The following is a 14,685-nucleotide window of genomic DNA, read 5'->3' on the forward strand; positions in this document are numbered from 1 at the left end:
ACGACAAATAAAGGTTAATTACTATGTGTATTTTACGTATTCTAAGAAAATATAATAATTAATAAAAATAACAATTTAATCAACAAAATAAATACATAGTTAACAAACTAATAAATTAAAACTTAATTCATAATCTTTTAATTACTTATTACGTATAATTAGCTAATAATGTATTTACAAGTTAATTCTATTGATTTATCTATTTATTTAATTAGTTATTACCTTTATGTACTGAATGTATCTTTGCTTTCTTACAAAATTAACATTACTATAACGATATTGTGGTCAGATTCCGTTATATGCCCCTAACGCTTAAACTTTTTTCAATGAACTTAGAACATTATAAAACGATGTAGTTGAGTAACAGAACTAACATTCCATCAATCAACAAGCATTTCCAGGTATTGCGGTCGGTTTTGTTGTCGCTGTTATCTTATCTTTCTCGAGAATCCCGATTACGGCAGGCCGCGCGGCATCACATGATTATTTAAGTTTTTTACACGGTACATAATTGCTTTTCAATTACAATTCAATTTATATTTCTGATCAGCCCCTCTATAATTTGATATTTTACTGATAGGTACTATCTCGAGGGATGTTTTTCTTTCGTTGACATCTGCGCGGGGCAGAGGCCCGCGCTGATGGCCGGAGGCACTCGCATTTTGGGTGGCAGAGTGTGATAAAGAATAAAAACAAGTTTTGTGTGTTGTTTTTTTCAATAAAGAGTTTAGTTTTTGTTTGGTAATGTTTGTTTTTGTTGAATTTTTGTGTTTGGAGGAATGTAGGGGTGTGGTCGATATAATACGTAAGTACCCTTTTTTCTTAGCTAGTAACCAATTGTAATTCAATATAATCATCCGTAAATGAAAAATTAGCGTTGGGGGCATAATGTTAGTTCTGTTACTGAACTGCATCGTTTTATAACGTTCTAAGTTCATTGAAAAAAGTTTAAGCGTTGTGGGCATATAGCGGAATCTGACCGATATGATTTCTTTTTAATATCAATTGAAATGTGAATAAGGTCATTAATGCACTGTGGTTTCGTTTTATATACGTTGATTTTAATGTGGCCCCACACAAAGCAGTCAAGTGGAGATAGATCTGGCGATCTTGATGGCCACTCGATACTTCCTCTTTTGCCTATTCAGCGATTTGGAAAAGTATTGTTTAAATACTTGCGGACATGCAGGCTGAACAGTGTGGAAGTGCTCCATCCTGAGGGAACTAAAATTTTATTACAGTTTTTGGTTGCTACTTGGATAGTTGGATAAACTTGATTTTGTAACATTTCCTGGTATGCCTCGGCATTAAGGTTTCCATCAAGAAAGAATGGCCCAACAAACTGATCCCTCACAATGCCAAGCGAAACGTTTAATTTTCCAGGGTGCTGGGTGTGTTGCTTTTTGCTTCTCATCCAATGAGGGTTAACATTAGCCCAATAACGAGCATTGTGTATGTTAATGTTACCGTTTAACATGAAAATTGCTTAATCTAATAAAGCAATGTTGTTTAATCTAATTGTATTATTATTATTATCAGTGTTCCGTATCATTATTTCACAAAATTCTACTCGACGATCAAAATCGCCCTCACTTCCTCACTTTGCTCATAAACTAAACGAATTGTGTACGTATCATGTAAAACCTTACAAAGTGATGTTTGATATATACCTAATATTTGAGAAACATTTCTTGTTGAGGCATGAGGATCTTCTAACACAGACTGTAAAACGTCAAGTGACAATGCTTCGTCTGTACCCGATTTTGGTCGTCCAGGATTAAGGCGGCATTTAACGCTGCCTGTTTTCTGGAAATGTTGTATTGTTTTTTGAACTCCTGATTTAGATACAGGGTTTCGATTGTCATTGAATAAATTTCTTACTTCATAAGATCTTACCTAGTATCCGTAGCCTCCCATCTTCAGGATCATAATGCGCTGTTGTTCACCTAAAAACTCCATTTCAACCTAAAGTATAGCAAAAATACGTCTTTACTTTGTAAATTCCAACCAGAAACAAAACACGATACTGGACTTCCTTAAAACTGATAAGATAAGGGAGGCCTGCTCTGCAGCAGGTAATAACTGTAAAACAGGTTTGAGTTGTAAGGAAAGTGGTTGTCTATTGAAATTATTTACCTTGTTAATGTGAATATTCATGTTTTACCTCGATTAATTTTTAATTAGTTTCAATGAACTGCCATTTTGTACTGGGTTGAGATAGAAAGCCCTAGTTTCCACTGTTATTGTTCTTTTATCAAGACCTTAAAACAAAAATGAGGTGTCACTTAATGAGTTTTTAAATTTAAAAGTTTTGAGCCACCCCTTCAAAATCCCATATTGAGGAAATAGGCAAAGTGATAACAGTGACTAAAAGTTCACTTATATTTCCTAGAAAGGTGTCCCGAGTTCCATTCCCCCATCTTTATCTATCAAGAACTAAACAGAGTGTATCCATCCATACTTGTAACTCACACTGTAGATATCACGGTGCCTTCCCGTAGTAACAAATTAGTTCAAAAGGGTTACAATGTGGTTCAATTATAGCTTCTAAAAACTCATTTTGTTATAATATGTATATTACCAGCACTGCATTCGCTTCGCAATCTATAAGATTGAAATTCGCAAAACCCCAGCTTTCTGTAGCACTCTCTGAACTAAGGCCAAGATCATTTCCAGTAATCTCTCTCAGATTGTGAGTGGCGTAGGCTAGACCCAATCACCCGTCGGTGTCGCTGCACACTTTTCCTCTTGAAAGTGCATTAGGAATTGCAGTGAAGTGGGTGAGAAGGGTCGAAGGGTTAGAGTGGGAAACGTCCCTTTGATAACCTCTTATCAGAGTTGGAACACAATAGGCCATGCGAAAACATGTAGAGTTGGCTTCCAACAGGCTGGCTTTGCTCTGTTAAAATATTGAAGGTAAAACCTTTTCAATGAACTTATATGTACATTTCCATATGTTAAGTAATTTGTATAATACATATGACCATCGTGACCTGTCGTTCTCTCAATTTCCTATTGAAGGAAACAGGATTTTTTCCGGAAATTTGTTATCGTTCAGTGATATACCAGGAGAAGCCAGCCCATGGTTTCGAGCCTGTTTGCTTGTTACCATAAGTGGAATGAGCGACGAATTCGAGAATACCTTAAACATTGTTCATAACATTTAGGTTTTGGTATCTCATGAAATACCAGTAAAATTGAAATTCTTTGCTCTTGCACAGAAATTTGTACAACAATAAAGGCGCGTTGTGGTTCGCAGGATTGCAGGATGCAGGATTAGCTGGAACATTGTTTCGTTTAAAGTTTGCTATTGGCGATGGAAGGTTTGAAAGGATAATAGGATTTCGGACATTTGCTATCGTTGTACTGTTTAAAAAAGTACAACAGTAAGTTTCGAGGATTAAAATATACCCTCTGCTTTGGGTGAAAAAGCCGGAAGGCTTTAATAAAAATAAACATAAAAACTGTGACAAGGGACTGGCACTCAAAGTTCAAATAATTTGATACCTGACCAACTACAAGAAGTTCAGACTAGAGAGCACAAACACGTCACACCCAAACTAACAAATGCGAATCAAGTTCAAAGGGCTTTTTCACCTGAAGAAGAGGGTAGAATTAATTCCTCGAAACGTAGCACTATACTTTTTGAGACAATGTCCGAATTCTTATTGACCTTTTAGGAACATCGTTGTCAAATTGTTCCCAAACATTAGTAAAATCTGTGAAAATTAAGTTCCCGTTTTGGTTCTTTAACTCTTCTCACTGCAGCAGACCCATAATCTCGTAGGTTCCAGCATAGGTATTATCGAGAACCACTACATTGATCATTGTAAGCAAACGTTTACAATATTCAATCCGTATTTCAAACGTCGACTTCCATTTACGTTTTTAACACTTCAGTAACAACTGCCTCTAAATAAACTCAACAAAATCCAATATCTTGAATTTTGTCTTGTACTCTAGACTTTGAGAGTGAACTACTGTCATGTTTACAGATTCCACACTTGAAGACCTCATTTCTGCATCCCATTTCTGCACAGGTAACCACAGATCATGGTTATTGCAAACTACCCGACCGAGGTCGTCAACTGGTATCCTTGTCCACCAACCTCCTTCACCGAGCTCTTTACGAGCTCAAAGATCTGTATAGATTCAGGAGTACGTTGTCAGAATCATTCGATTTTGCATTCCTTACAATTGCTCCCCACATACGGCTAAAGCATCTAGAGGGAACACAGCCAATATGACATGTGCTCAATGTACAACATACATTGGAGATAGATCGGATGTTACTGATAAAGACTTGAGGAGAAGCTTCTCCCACTTCATCTTTTCCGAATGCTCTAAATACCTTTCTATATAAGATATAAGTTAATACTAGAGCCATTTTACTTTAGCCATGTGACAGTTAATTCAATGGGTATTTTTATGGGACTTTTCCTTTTATGATTTATTTACGTCAGAACATTCATTTAACAATACCAAAACTTATTCAAGGCTGTTGAGTCAAATGATGTTAATAATTACGAATATCCCATCAAAAAATACTCGTTACAATTCTAACGATACGTTAAACATTATAAATGTAAATGTATTCAAATCCAAACCACCATGCTTTGAAATGCGCCCATAGCATTCAAATTAGGTCGCAAAAAGTTCTACAGAAGTAATCTACGATAAACTTGCGAATGAACAAAACTACTGTTTGCTGCTTCGCTAACTTTCGAGTAAGCTAACAAGAAAGAAGTTCTAACTTCGTTTGTTACTTAGTTTGTTGGATCTGTTGCCTTATCTTCATTATATTGACTTTTATATAATACTAGCTGATGCCTGGTGAATCTTTCATATGGAAGTTTTATTTTTATAACAAGATGCCACGCCTTTTAGTTTTTTTTTTTAATTCTTTCAAAATACAAGTCTACCTGTTGATTTATTTTGTTAACGAATTAAAGAAATTAACCAATAGTTCTACATCACAAAAGCAAGCACACATATTAATTCTACAATATATGCTCTAAGGCGTCTGTCTGTCTGTCAATTTTTGTAAACGCTCAAGCGGGGCTGTTTTGGCTTAAGATACATCAGGCAGATTCACAATTTCTAACAATTTTCAATGCGTTTTCTGTTCCAGAAGATTGGGTATTTTGGAACATTGGGCAACGAGGTAGTTGTTCCGAACAAGTAGTATCCTCATACTTTCAGTCCTACTGATTTATCATACTGTAATTTTTTTCCATAAATCATCATTTATTCCCTGTATTATACCACTCGTTCAATATTAGGCTAATGAATGCTATTGTTTTGGATAGACTTAAACTCTTTGTTTACAGTTTGCTACTGTCGATGAAAGGATTGAAATAATATAGCGTTTCGGACATTTGCAATCGCTATATGTTACAAAATGTATAAACACAACGTTTCGAGGTTTGAAATCTATCCTCTTCATCAGGTGGTAAGATAACTAGTAAGTGGAAAATAGGAAGTGTAGTAATGAATTGCCACTAAAAAAAGAAAGAAACGGGGAAAGAAAATGTTAAATATGCCCGAAAAGAGATTTAAACTGCAATTGTACAAAATGTAACACATTATTATGGACCATTTAAAAAAAATACTTTGTAATATACAGTTAAAAGTAATCAACACTCTCAAGAGTTTTAAACTGAATGTTGGGTGCATACAAAGGATCTTTTTAAGGAGAGGCCTATCCCATTTTAAAGTTTTATTCTTCCCATCCTCATGGGATTCTCATGCTCTGTGCAAGGAGCATATCAAAAAGAATAAGGGGGAGAATCGATACAGTACAAGGTCGATGGTACTGATAAAAAGTGCAACGGTCACAGACAGGATTTGAACCTATCTCTAACTGAGGCCCTAAAGTACATCTTACACCGCTCGGCCACCGACACGTCAATTCTACAGTCTGCAAGAAGCCTTTGGGTAAATTTCCTAAGAGGCCAGCAGAGCAAAAATTAATCATTTACAAATTTTAAATTTATTTGTTGACATTTCTATGAATTGCGATATTATTATAAGTATTCAATCTCTGATTTTGAACTTAGTTTAGGAATTTACTAGAAAAACACGTGTTGACGTGAACAGAAACCTTTATGTCCTATTGTGTAAATATATGACTCATGAATTGTATATGACCTATGACTTACGAGCTATTATCTATAAGCATGTTAACAACAGCAATGGTAGTAACAACCTCGATTCCTGTTAAGCTTGTGTGGACTCTAGACCTATTCAATATTCCAGCATCGTGGATTAACTCCTGAGGTGCACTAGCGACCTAGATAACTTAAACAACACTTCTTGGAAGTGAGCAGAGCGTCAATGGAGAAAAACAAGAGCTGTTCTCTCATTAAGTTACGTAATAATCTCTTACAAGTTACCTTGTTAATAATAATCATTATCACTATTGCAATTCTTCGAAATGGAACTATCGTATGTTTTCTGTGACATTTCATATTAATTGAATATTGATAAGAAGCACAAAAGATAAATTCTTACCACCTCCTGAACGTTTACTCTAGTTATAAACTACGTCTCATTTGAAAAACTGCATATCATGGTGATTACCTAATCTGGCGGAGGTTCATTCAGATTTTGAACTAAGGTGTAGCACTGGTGTTTCGTGTTCTAGTTTCAAAACCAGACATCAATTTTTAGATTTTAAGGTTATGGCATTTTCTGTTTTTTGGCATTGTTATTTATATGTTATAAAACATCTAAAGCCTGGTATATGTCCGTCATTTGACTGGTGGAAAAGTAGGGGTTGATTGCAAATCCAAATAGTTATAAATGTCAGTTTCAAAATCAGATAAATTGTGATATTTGGTGTTCTTCCCCACAGTTTTTTATTGGTCAGTAACCAGTAATCATGTTCGTCTGAAAGAGATCCAATGAAAGTCAGCGACGAAGAAGCTCAAAACGAACCTTTACATCGTTTCGACATCAGAGACACCTGGTCTATAAAATACAATAGTATAGTCTAATCTAGTGGCAGGCAGTTTCATTGCCTCATCAGATGCACAATTGATGGCTCTGATGTCAAAACGATGTAAAGGTTCGTTTTGAGCTTCTTCGTCGCTGACTTTCATTGGATCTGTTCAGACGAACATGACTCCAGATTCCAGGAGTCAAGTCTGAGACAGCGTCAAATACCAAACTCTGCAATAAAAGGAAATTGAACTGGAGCTAAATTCAACATTGAAATTGAATCAACCCTTCCTACAATAGCTACGTTATATGTACAATAAGCAAGATATTATATTATATTAATATCAAACATTTTCAACTCTATTCTAGACTTTCCTTCAACAGCCTTCTCTTGAAAATCAAAGTTTTAGCCAGAGAAATAGTAATAAACGTACCTTATTTGAGGGAAATTTCAAAATGTGTATTACAGAAGTAAACATGGGATGAGAAATTATAAAATGCTTAGTCTTGCGTTTTAGGTTTAATGTTCGGAAAATTACTAATTAACACACGTCGAGGAAGCTGTACTATGAATTGAGTGGAAAGAACCAGCTGTAGATAGAGTGAAAAAGAACAGGTGTAGTAGTAGAAAACTGACGACTAAAATAGTTGTTTAGGCTGCCCTCTTAGACACAACAGAAGGTAACCGGGGGGAGAGTTATTGCCATGGTATATCGAGCCATACTTGTCACAATGGTCTATTAAACCTTCATTTAAAAATCACAAAGAAATCCGTCTCAGAATAACAGTTAGTGCTTTTCCTACACGAGCACATAGTAGGATAATAAAGTTTAAATGTTATAATAAGATCAACTACAGAACCGGTGACATATTGTACTGTACAAACGGAAAATTCCAAAATAAGATTCCATTAAAAAAGAAAACATGATTACAATTAAATTAAATTTTGATGAATAAATGCTTATCTCAAAATTTTTTGCCGAACTCTTTGTAGACATCCTCCATTGGATGTGAAGAGTCAATAACTGCCTTAAAAATATTTCTTTATTCCGGTATTCATTTACTAACTTTAACTTTCACAACTTTAGCCAAGATAAGAATATTAAACCACCTAGAACAGGGCCTACGTTTCAAACGATTTAAACTTTAAACCAGCGTATTTTTTAAAAAAGTGAATCTTTTCAGGTCGGATTTGCGGCATTCTACTCAGTAGATAGGGATCTTTAATTTGATGTACTACTCGACCTATACTCTAATTTAAGATTTCATTCTAACTCCTTGTGGTCCATCGCCATGGCATGACAAAAAAATTATTATTACTTCAAAATGTAGATTTATAGGTGCAGTAATGATGTACCAAGTTTTTTTTGCTTCACCAGTAATTGTTAGGGAATTACCAAGCCAGTGCGGGACTTTTTACACCCTGTATATAATTACAGTTTCGTAAAATAATAGTAGATCAAGTTGATTAAGATAGCTTTAATAGTTATTCAAACTTTATTTTTTATGTTTATTAGCCTCTGGATTTTTTTAAATAGTGGATGTGATTAAGAGTATAAGATCAGTTGACCGTGACAAAACTTATCTTATCGCAACGTTATCTTTTACTCCCGAAACCGGTTTCGATAACTGTTATTCAGGCTGAAAAATATAGAAATAATGAATTTCCTCTGCAGTGGCTATACAACTTTGACTTGATTGTGAGTAACAGATAATTACTTGAAGAAGTTTTTACAAATAAACATGTTTCATTTATAAACATTTTAACCACTAAAATATCTAGGAATTGTCTAACGCCGCACCCGCTTTTCTCTTATCTTAGAGAGATAATTCTAATAGATGATATTATTACTTCCCTAGCGCAACATAAATTATGTTCCACTAGAAAACTCTCTCTCTCTCTTGTCTCTATTTCTTTTATACAGCTTTCTGTATATTATCCATATTGATTATATCGTGATCAACTACGGAATCTTGATAAAACAGTTGATACATTAAAATCTTATAGCGATCATTCCGATAATTTTGATTACTTTATTCTGTGTACAAAAAGTGTGTATTAAAAGCAAAAATCGCAAAATATTTATTTATCCCATGTTTTAATTCTAAGGAAATCTTAAAAAAATAAAAATCCTTTTTTGCAAAAAAACAAGATTCCTTTGGGCCGTATTAAAATGCCGTCAAGAACACAATAGTTATAATATTTTGGGTCTAACTTTTATATTGTATTTCAATAAATTACTATTATTTGGCTGAGCGTTAGCAAAGCCTAGCACTCGAAGAGGGGGAATTGTTTTATGTGTGTCTGTCTACACGATATCTCGAAAACGAACTGACTGCAGGACTTGACATTTTTTCATGAAGTTTAATTTCATTTGATGAACACAGATTTCAATGCACTCATATGTCATTTTAACACATTATATTTGTGGATTGGTTAGTAAGATTTCTTTATATTATATAGGGTTCCCCTAAACCCCATTGCATCAGTTTATTTCTACATATATAAGATTCAGCTCTTTGATGGTACATGTTATTCCACGGGATTTTTTAGTGTCAGTAAAGCATGTAACTCAAGGAGGATATCTCAATAATGAATTGCTATAAACTTGAAATTTTGTTTATTTTGCTTAGATACCAGTAAGCATTCTGCAAACCTCCTCTTCTTCTGGCCTGAACGTCTGCCTGGCTGTAGATATGTCTTGCGCTGGAAATCTCCCGAACTAATTCAGCTATAGACGTCATTTCTACTTAGGCAACGTCACATCGTGTTTGATGATGGACAAATTTTGCATCCAACTTCAGCGAAGCATGTTGGATTCGCCATGTGGTGTGACGTAAACCTTCTAGTTTTAAGGGTTGGATAAAATGCTGAGAAAAATAGGGGTCAATAAGATGTGGAGACCTCTACTGGATTTAAATATCTAAGGACATCCGGAGCGAATATCTAGGGTGGGAAAGGGTAAGGGATTAGGGCCGTCTCCCTACAGGGGATGACGTCACCATGAGGTGAGACGTTAGGCGCTGTCTCGCTGATGCCACATTGGAAGAGGGAAGGACTTTCTTTGCTCCATCCTCTTCCAATACAGATCGGCCAAGAGATCTGAGCGCGCGTCCGAGGCTGTACTAGCCAACCACGAAATATTGACTGACCTACGCGCTTACCAGATTTTTCTCTTAAAAATATTTACAACGCTATAATCAGGCATCATAATTAACAAATATATCAATTATAATCTATAGTTGGTATAAACTGCCGAATCGTGTAAAACAAAATAAAAGTATTATTCCACTTAAACCAATTAAGAAAAAAAACACTTTCTTGTAATCTTTAAATTTCGATTTGTTATTGAAGTTCCTCGATCCTATTCATGCATCCACCATGAGCCACTATCCTGGGATTTGCAAATGAGATCCTCAACATCATCGATGTTGCCATCTATGGTAAGATATGTGTCCTAGACCTTCTTAACATGTGAACATTTATTTAATCAATCCCCATATGCTCCAAAGATATTTTATCGAGTTGGGAAAACCTGCAGTTTATGTTTATGAAGGTGACACGATCATCCTTTAACGTCAGCCCATATCAGCCCGATAGGATTAAGGTCGATATGATTGATGGGTAGTCTTAAAATAGTATGGTCATCGTTTTGCACAGCCCATCCAATAGGTAGCGGTATAATCTAGTTTTATCTAAGAACACTAATCTGTAAAGTTCTGGTACAAACATGTCATCGCTATAAGGGATGCTACTTTTTTAAAGCCAATCTTTAAGGTATTGTTTTTGTAGTTGAAGCTTTGTGTCTTTGGAACTTGAATATTGTGATTCAGGACATAGTCCATTACAATCACAATTCTAGGTTCAATTAGATCAGAGGTTCTCAGTTACTCATTTCATAACCATTTTGGTATTGAAATTGTCGTGGTATTCTCTCGCAAGTTTTTTTTTTTTTTTTTTTTTTTTTTTTTTTTTTTTTTTTGCCTTCCATATTCTCAGGGTATTAGGAAAACCCCATTTCCCCCTCCAGTGTAGACGATAACCAGTCTCTCTTATTTTGATATGGGAACAGGACACTCTTGGCTCGTCAGACCATGATTGGGTTTTAAGGTGAGTTGAATTAATGTATGCTCCATCTGTATAGATAATAATGTCAGTCTTCGTTCCGAAAACACTTAATTCCCCTGGATTCATTTAATTTCGCTTAATATAGGTTTAAGAAACTGGCCAATTTCTCTATTACGTGTTTTTTGGTTTTTTTATTAAAACATTTATACTATTTTGTTTTTTCTTCGCATAAATACAAGATCTCTTAAACTACCCTTCTTTCCTCCAAAGTTAATACTTTCACGATGTTCATTTAAAAGTGGGTTACGGGAAATTTCCGAAAGGATGGGCTCTATGAGGGAAGGCCCGAGCGTGGATCTCTTGATCCATCTGTCAGCGAACGGGGAAGAATTATGCACGTTTAAGCTTGCTAAACCTTTATCACTCAGGAAGCCCTTCCCTCACTCCAAAAACCGCTCTCCACATTCAACTAGACCATAGAATTATTCTTTTCCCCAGTATCTCAACATTTGCTGTTAGTTCTGTTCTCTTGTGGTGCTCAGATGTAACGCAAAAAGTTTTGCTGCATACATTTTTACCCTCGAAGAGTTCAAAATATATTATTGCCCTACTGTATGCACTCAATATTTTAACAGTAATAAACACGAAACGTTGGCGTTGTTTTAGTCTCCAAACAGCACCACAGTAGCGAAAAAAATAAGTACTGTCAATGCCCTGAACTGTGTAAATGTCTAAGCCACTTTCCCATTTAAGACCTTTCATGAGACATATTTTGGGACAAAAAGAGCTCTTACAATCTAAAAACGTTATCAAATAATGGTAAAAGAACACTTTGTACCAAATTGTAAATATCTACCCGTTACTCAAAGGGATAAATCTTTAAACTTCCAAGTCACGACTGTACTTATCAAATAGCCAAACACTTATAATGGTTAAACGGTGCGTTTATATCGTGTACTTGTATTCTAGTTGCTAATACATTAAACCGCCATTGACGTCATAACTAACCGCCTAAACGCTGCAGCACTGGTGACAGCGGATGGAGTTGTAATATATGGACGGGAACGGTCCGATTACTCCACTGATCTTTGGGCCCAACGACCCTCCCGGAAGAAATGTAATTTGTACAGAGGGTCGTTGGTCCAACGACCCTATTTGTTTCGTTTCTGTAAATTGTAAAAGATAGAGTCGTTGGCCCAACGAACCTTGTAGTTTTTATTAGGTATAGGTTCGTTGGGCCAACGATCAGTGTTGTAATTGGACCATGAATTAATATTAAGCAGAAATAATTGAAGGGGGTCGTTGGCCCAGCGAACCATATAAACTATTAGTATTTGTAAGTAAATTTTGGATCGTTGGGCCAACGATCCTTGATTGTAAATGTAATGTTTAAATTGTAAATAAGGTTCGATGGGCCAACGACCCGTTTAGGTTATGTTTTACTTTATCAAACAAAGCGGTCCGATTACACCAATAATTGTTGGGCCAACGACCCTTTTGTAACTAAACTAATGTTTGAGTCGTTGGCACAACTATTAATCGAACCAGACCAATATGGACAAACGTTTCTTCTTGCAGAGGAGAGCTGTTGGTAGACGTGGTAACCGCTCACTTCACTTGGGCCGCACATTTCGGCTGTACATCTCAAGGTCAATTCCCCGACATTTTATTGCAGGCGGCGGAGACTTACTTGGAGGAGTGTACCGAGCATGCAAGACCCAGACGCATAAAAAGCTTCCTACCGGGAGGCGAAATGCAAAATAATAAAAATTTGGCGGCGACGGGCCGGGGGGGGGGAGGGGGCAATTGCGTGTCTGGCCCCAACAAAGGAACAATTCGGGTGAGGCGCAAGACGCAAGGTGCAATGTGCAGCGGCCGAACCGGTCGTCATCACATGCAGCGAGGGCCGCGTCAAAACACGGGCCGCCAGACGGACAAAAAAGAGTGGACCCAAAAACAACCCTTGTGGCAGTCCTGGTGGTCCGAATAGGTTGTTATAACGGCACGGGTTAACCGTTTGTCGACGATAGGGGAACCTGGGTCCGGTAATAGAATGGTATAACAGATGCCTGTCTGGATTTAATGAATACATTTACACACCTTCATTAAGACTATAAACAATACAATTTCTCAATTCATTTGTTTTGAACAAATTAAGTACCCGTTAACTACCATAATAAAATGACATTTTTATGTACTTGTTCATTCTTAAATAATCTTTTGTTCTTAAATCATATTTTCTTTCAAGCCCATGTTTCAAAGAACAGCATGTCTATCGTATGGATTTTACCTAACCATTTCACTGAATTGCTTACTGAGGTCCTGATTTTTAGATAATATCCTCGGGTTGATTTTACTTCACAAAGTCTATATTTCGTTCTTGGTCACTGTTTCTTACAACATGGTAAATTAGTATATTAGTATATATTAAATAGTAATATTAGTCACCATTAAAAAGCACCTATTCGACCGTTTTGTTGCCATGATAGTAAATCAAGGGTCATCTAATAAAAACCTCCCCACAAAATGTATATTTTCCTACTTTAACATTCAAGAATAACTTTGACTATGAATGGAGTTGGAATTATCGGTTGTATTGAGTACATCTATTCGTATTCGATTTTTACAACACAAACAACATCGAGGATCACGTCCTAGAAAATTCTTAAATTTCATATAATGTGCAAACTACAAAATTCGCAGAAACGAAAACAGGAGTAGAAAGTAACGGAACACCAGTCGTACTGTACTATGATGCTATAAATTACTTAGTACTCTGTCGCCTCGCAACAAGAAGACTGGAAGCATCAAGCATCGCATTTCCTAACCTGGATAGTAAATATCAAAATTTGTAGTCATACTATAGTAATTAGGAATTGTTCCACTGTGCTTTACACAGCTAATTGTGGTTTGAAAACGTTTATATATTAGTCTTTACTTACAATAAAATATTACCAAACCGTTTTCTTAAATATAGACGTCTACTAGTAGAAAGACTCGCTGATTCAAGTTCCAAGTTATCCAGTATCGAGTTTCGAGTATCGAGTGTTAACAGTTAAACAGCTCACCGTGTGTGGAAGGTGTAAACGTAATCTACAGCAGGGTTGGTAACAGCAATGTTGCGCTCTGCAAGAAGATGACTATATGAAAGCGTATCGAGTGTTAACAGTTAAACAGCTCACAGTGTGTGGAGGTGTAAACTTAGTCTACAGCAGGGTTGGTAACAGCAATGTTGCGCTCTGCAAGAAGCTGACTATATGAAAGCGTTATCGAGTGTTAACAGTTAAACACCTCACAGTGTGTGGAGGTGTAAACTTAGTCTACAGCAGGGTTGGTAACAGCAATGTTGCGCTCTGCAAGAAGATGACTATAAAAGCGTATCGAGTGTTAACAGTTAAACAGCTCACCGTGTGTGGAAGGTGTAAACTTAATCTACAGCAGGGTTGGTAACAGCAATGTTGCGCTCTGCAAGAAGCTGGACTATAAAAGCGTATCGAGTGTTAACAGTTAAACAGCTCACCAGTGTGTGGAGGTGTAAACTTAGTCTACAGCAGGGTTGGTAACAGCAATGTTGCGCTCTGCAAGAAGCTGACTATAAAAGCGTATCGAGTGTTAACAGTTAAACAGCTCACCGTGTGTGAAGGTGTAAACTTAATCTACAGCAGGCTTGGTAA

Source organism: Homalodisca vitripennis, chromosome 2 (assembly GCF_021130785.1).
Source record: "Homalodisca vitripennis isolate AUS2020 chromosome 2, UT_GWSS_2.1, whole genome shotgun sequence".
Taxonomy (NCBI): Eukaryota; Metazoa; Arthropoda; class Insecta; order Hemiptera; family Cicadellidae; genus Homalodisca; species Homalodisca vitripennis.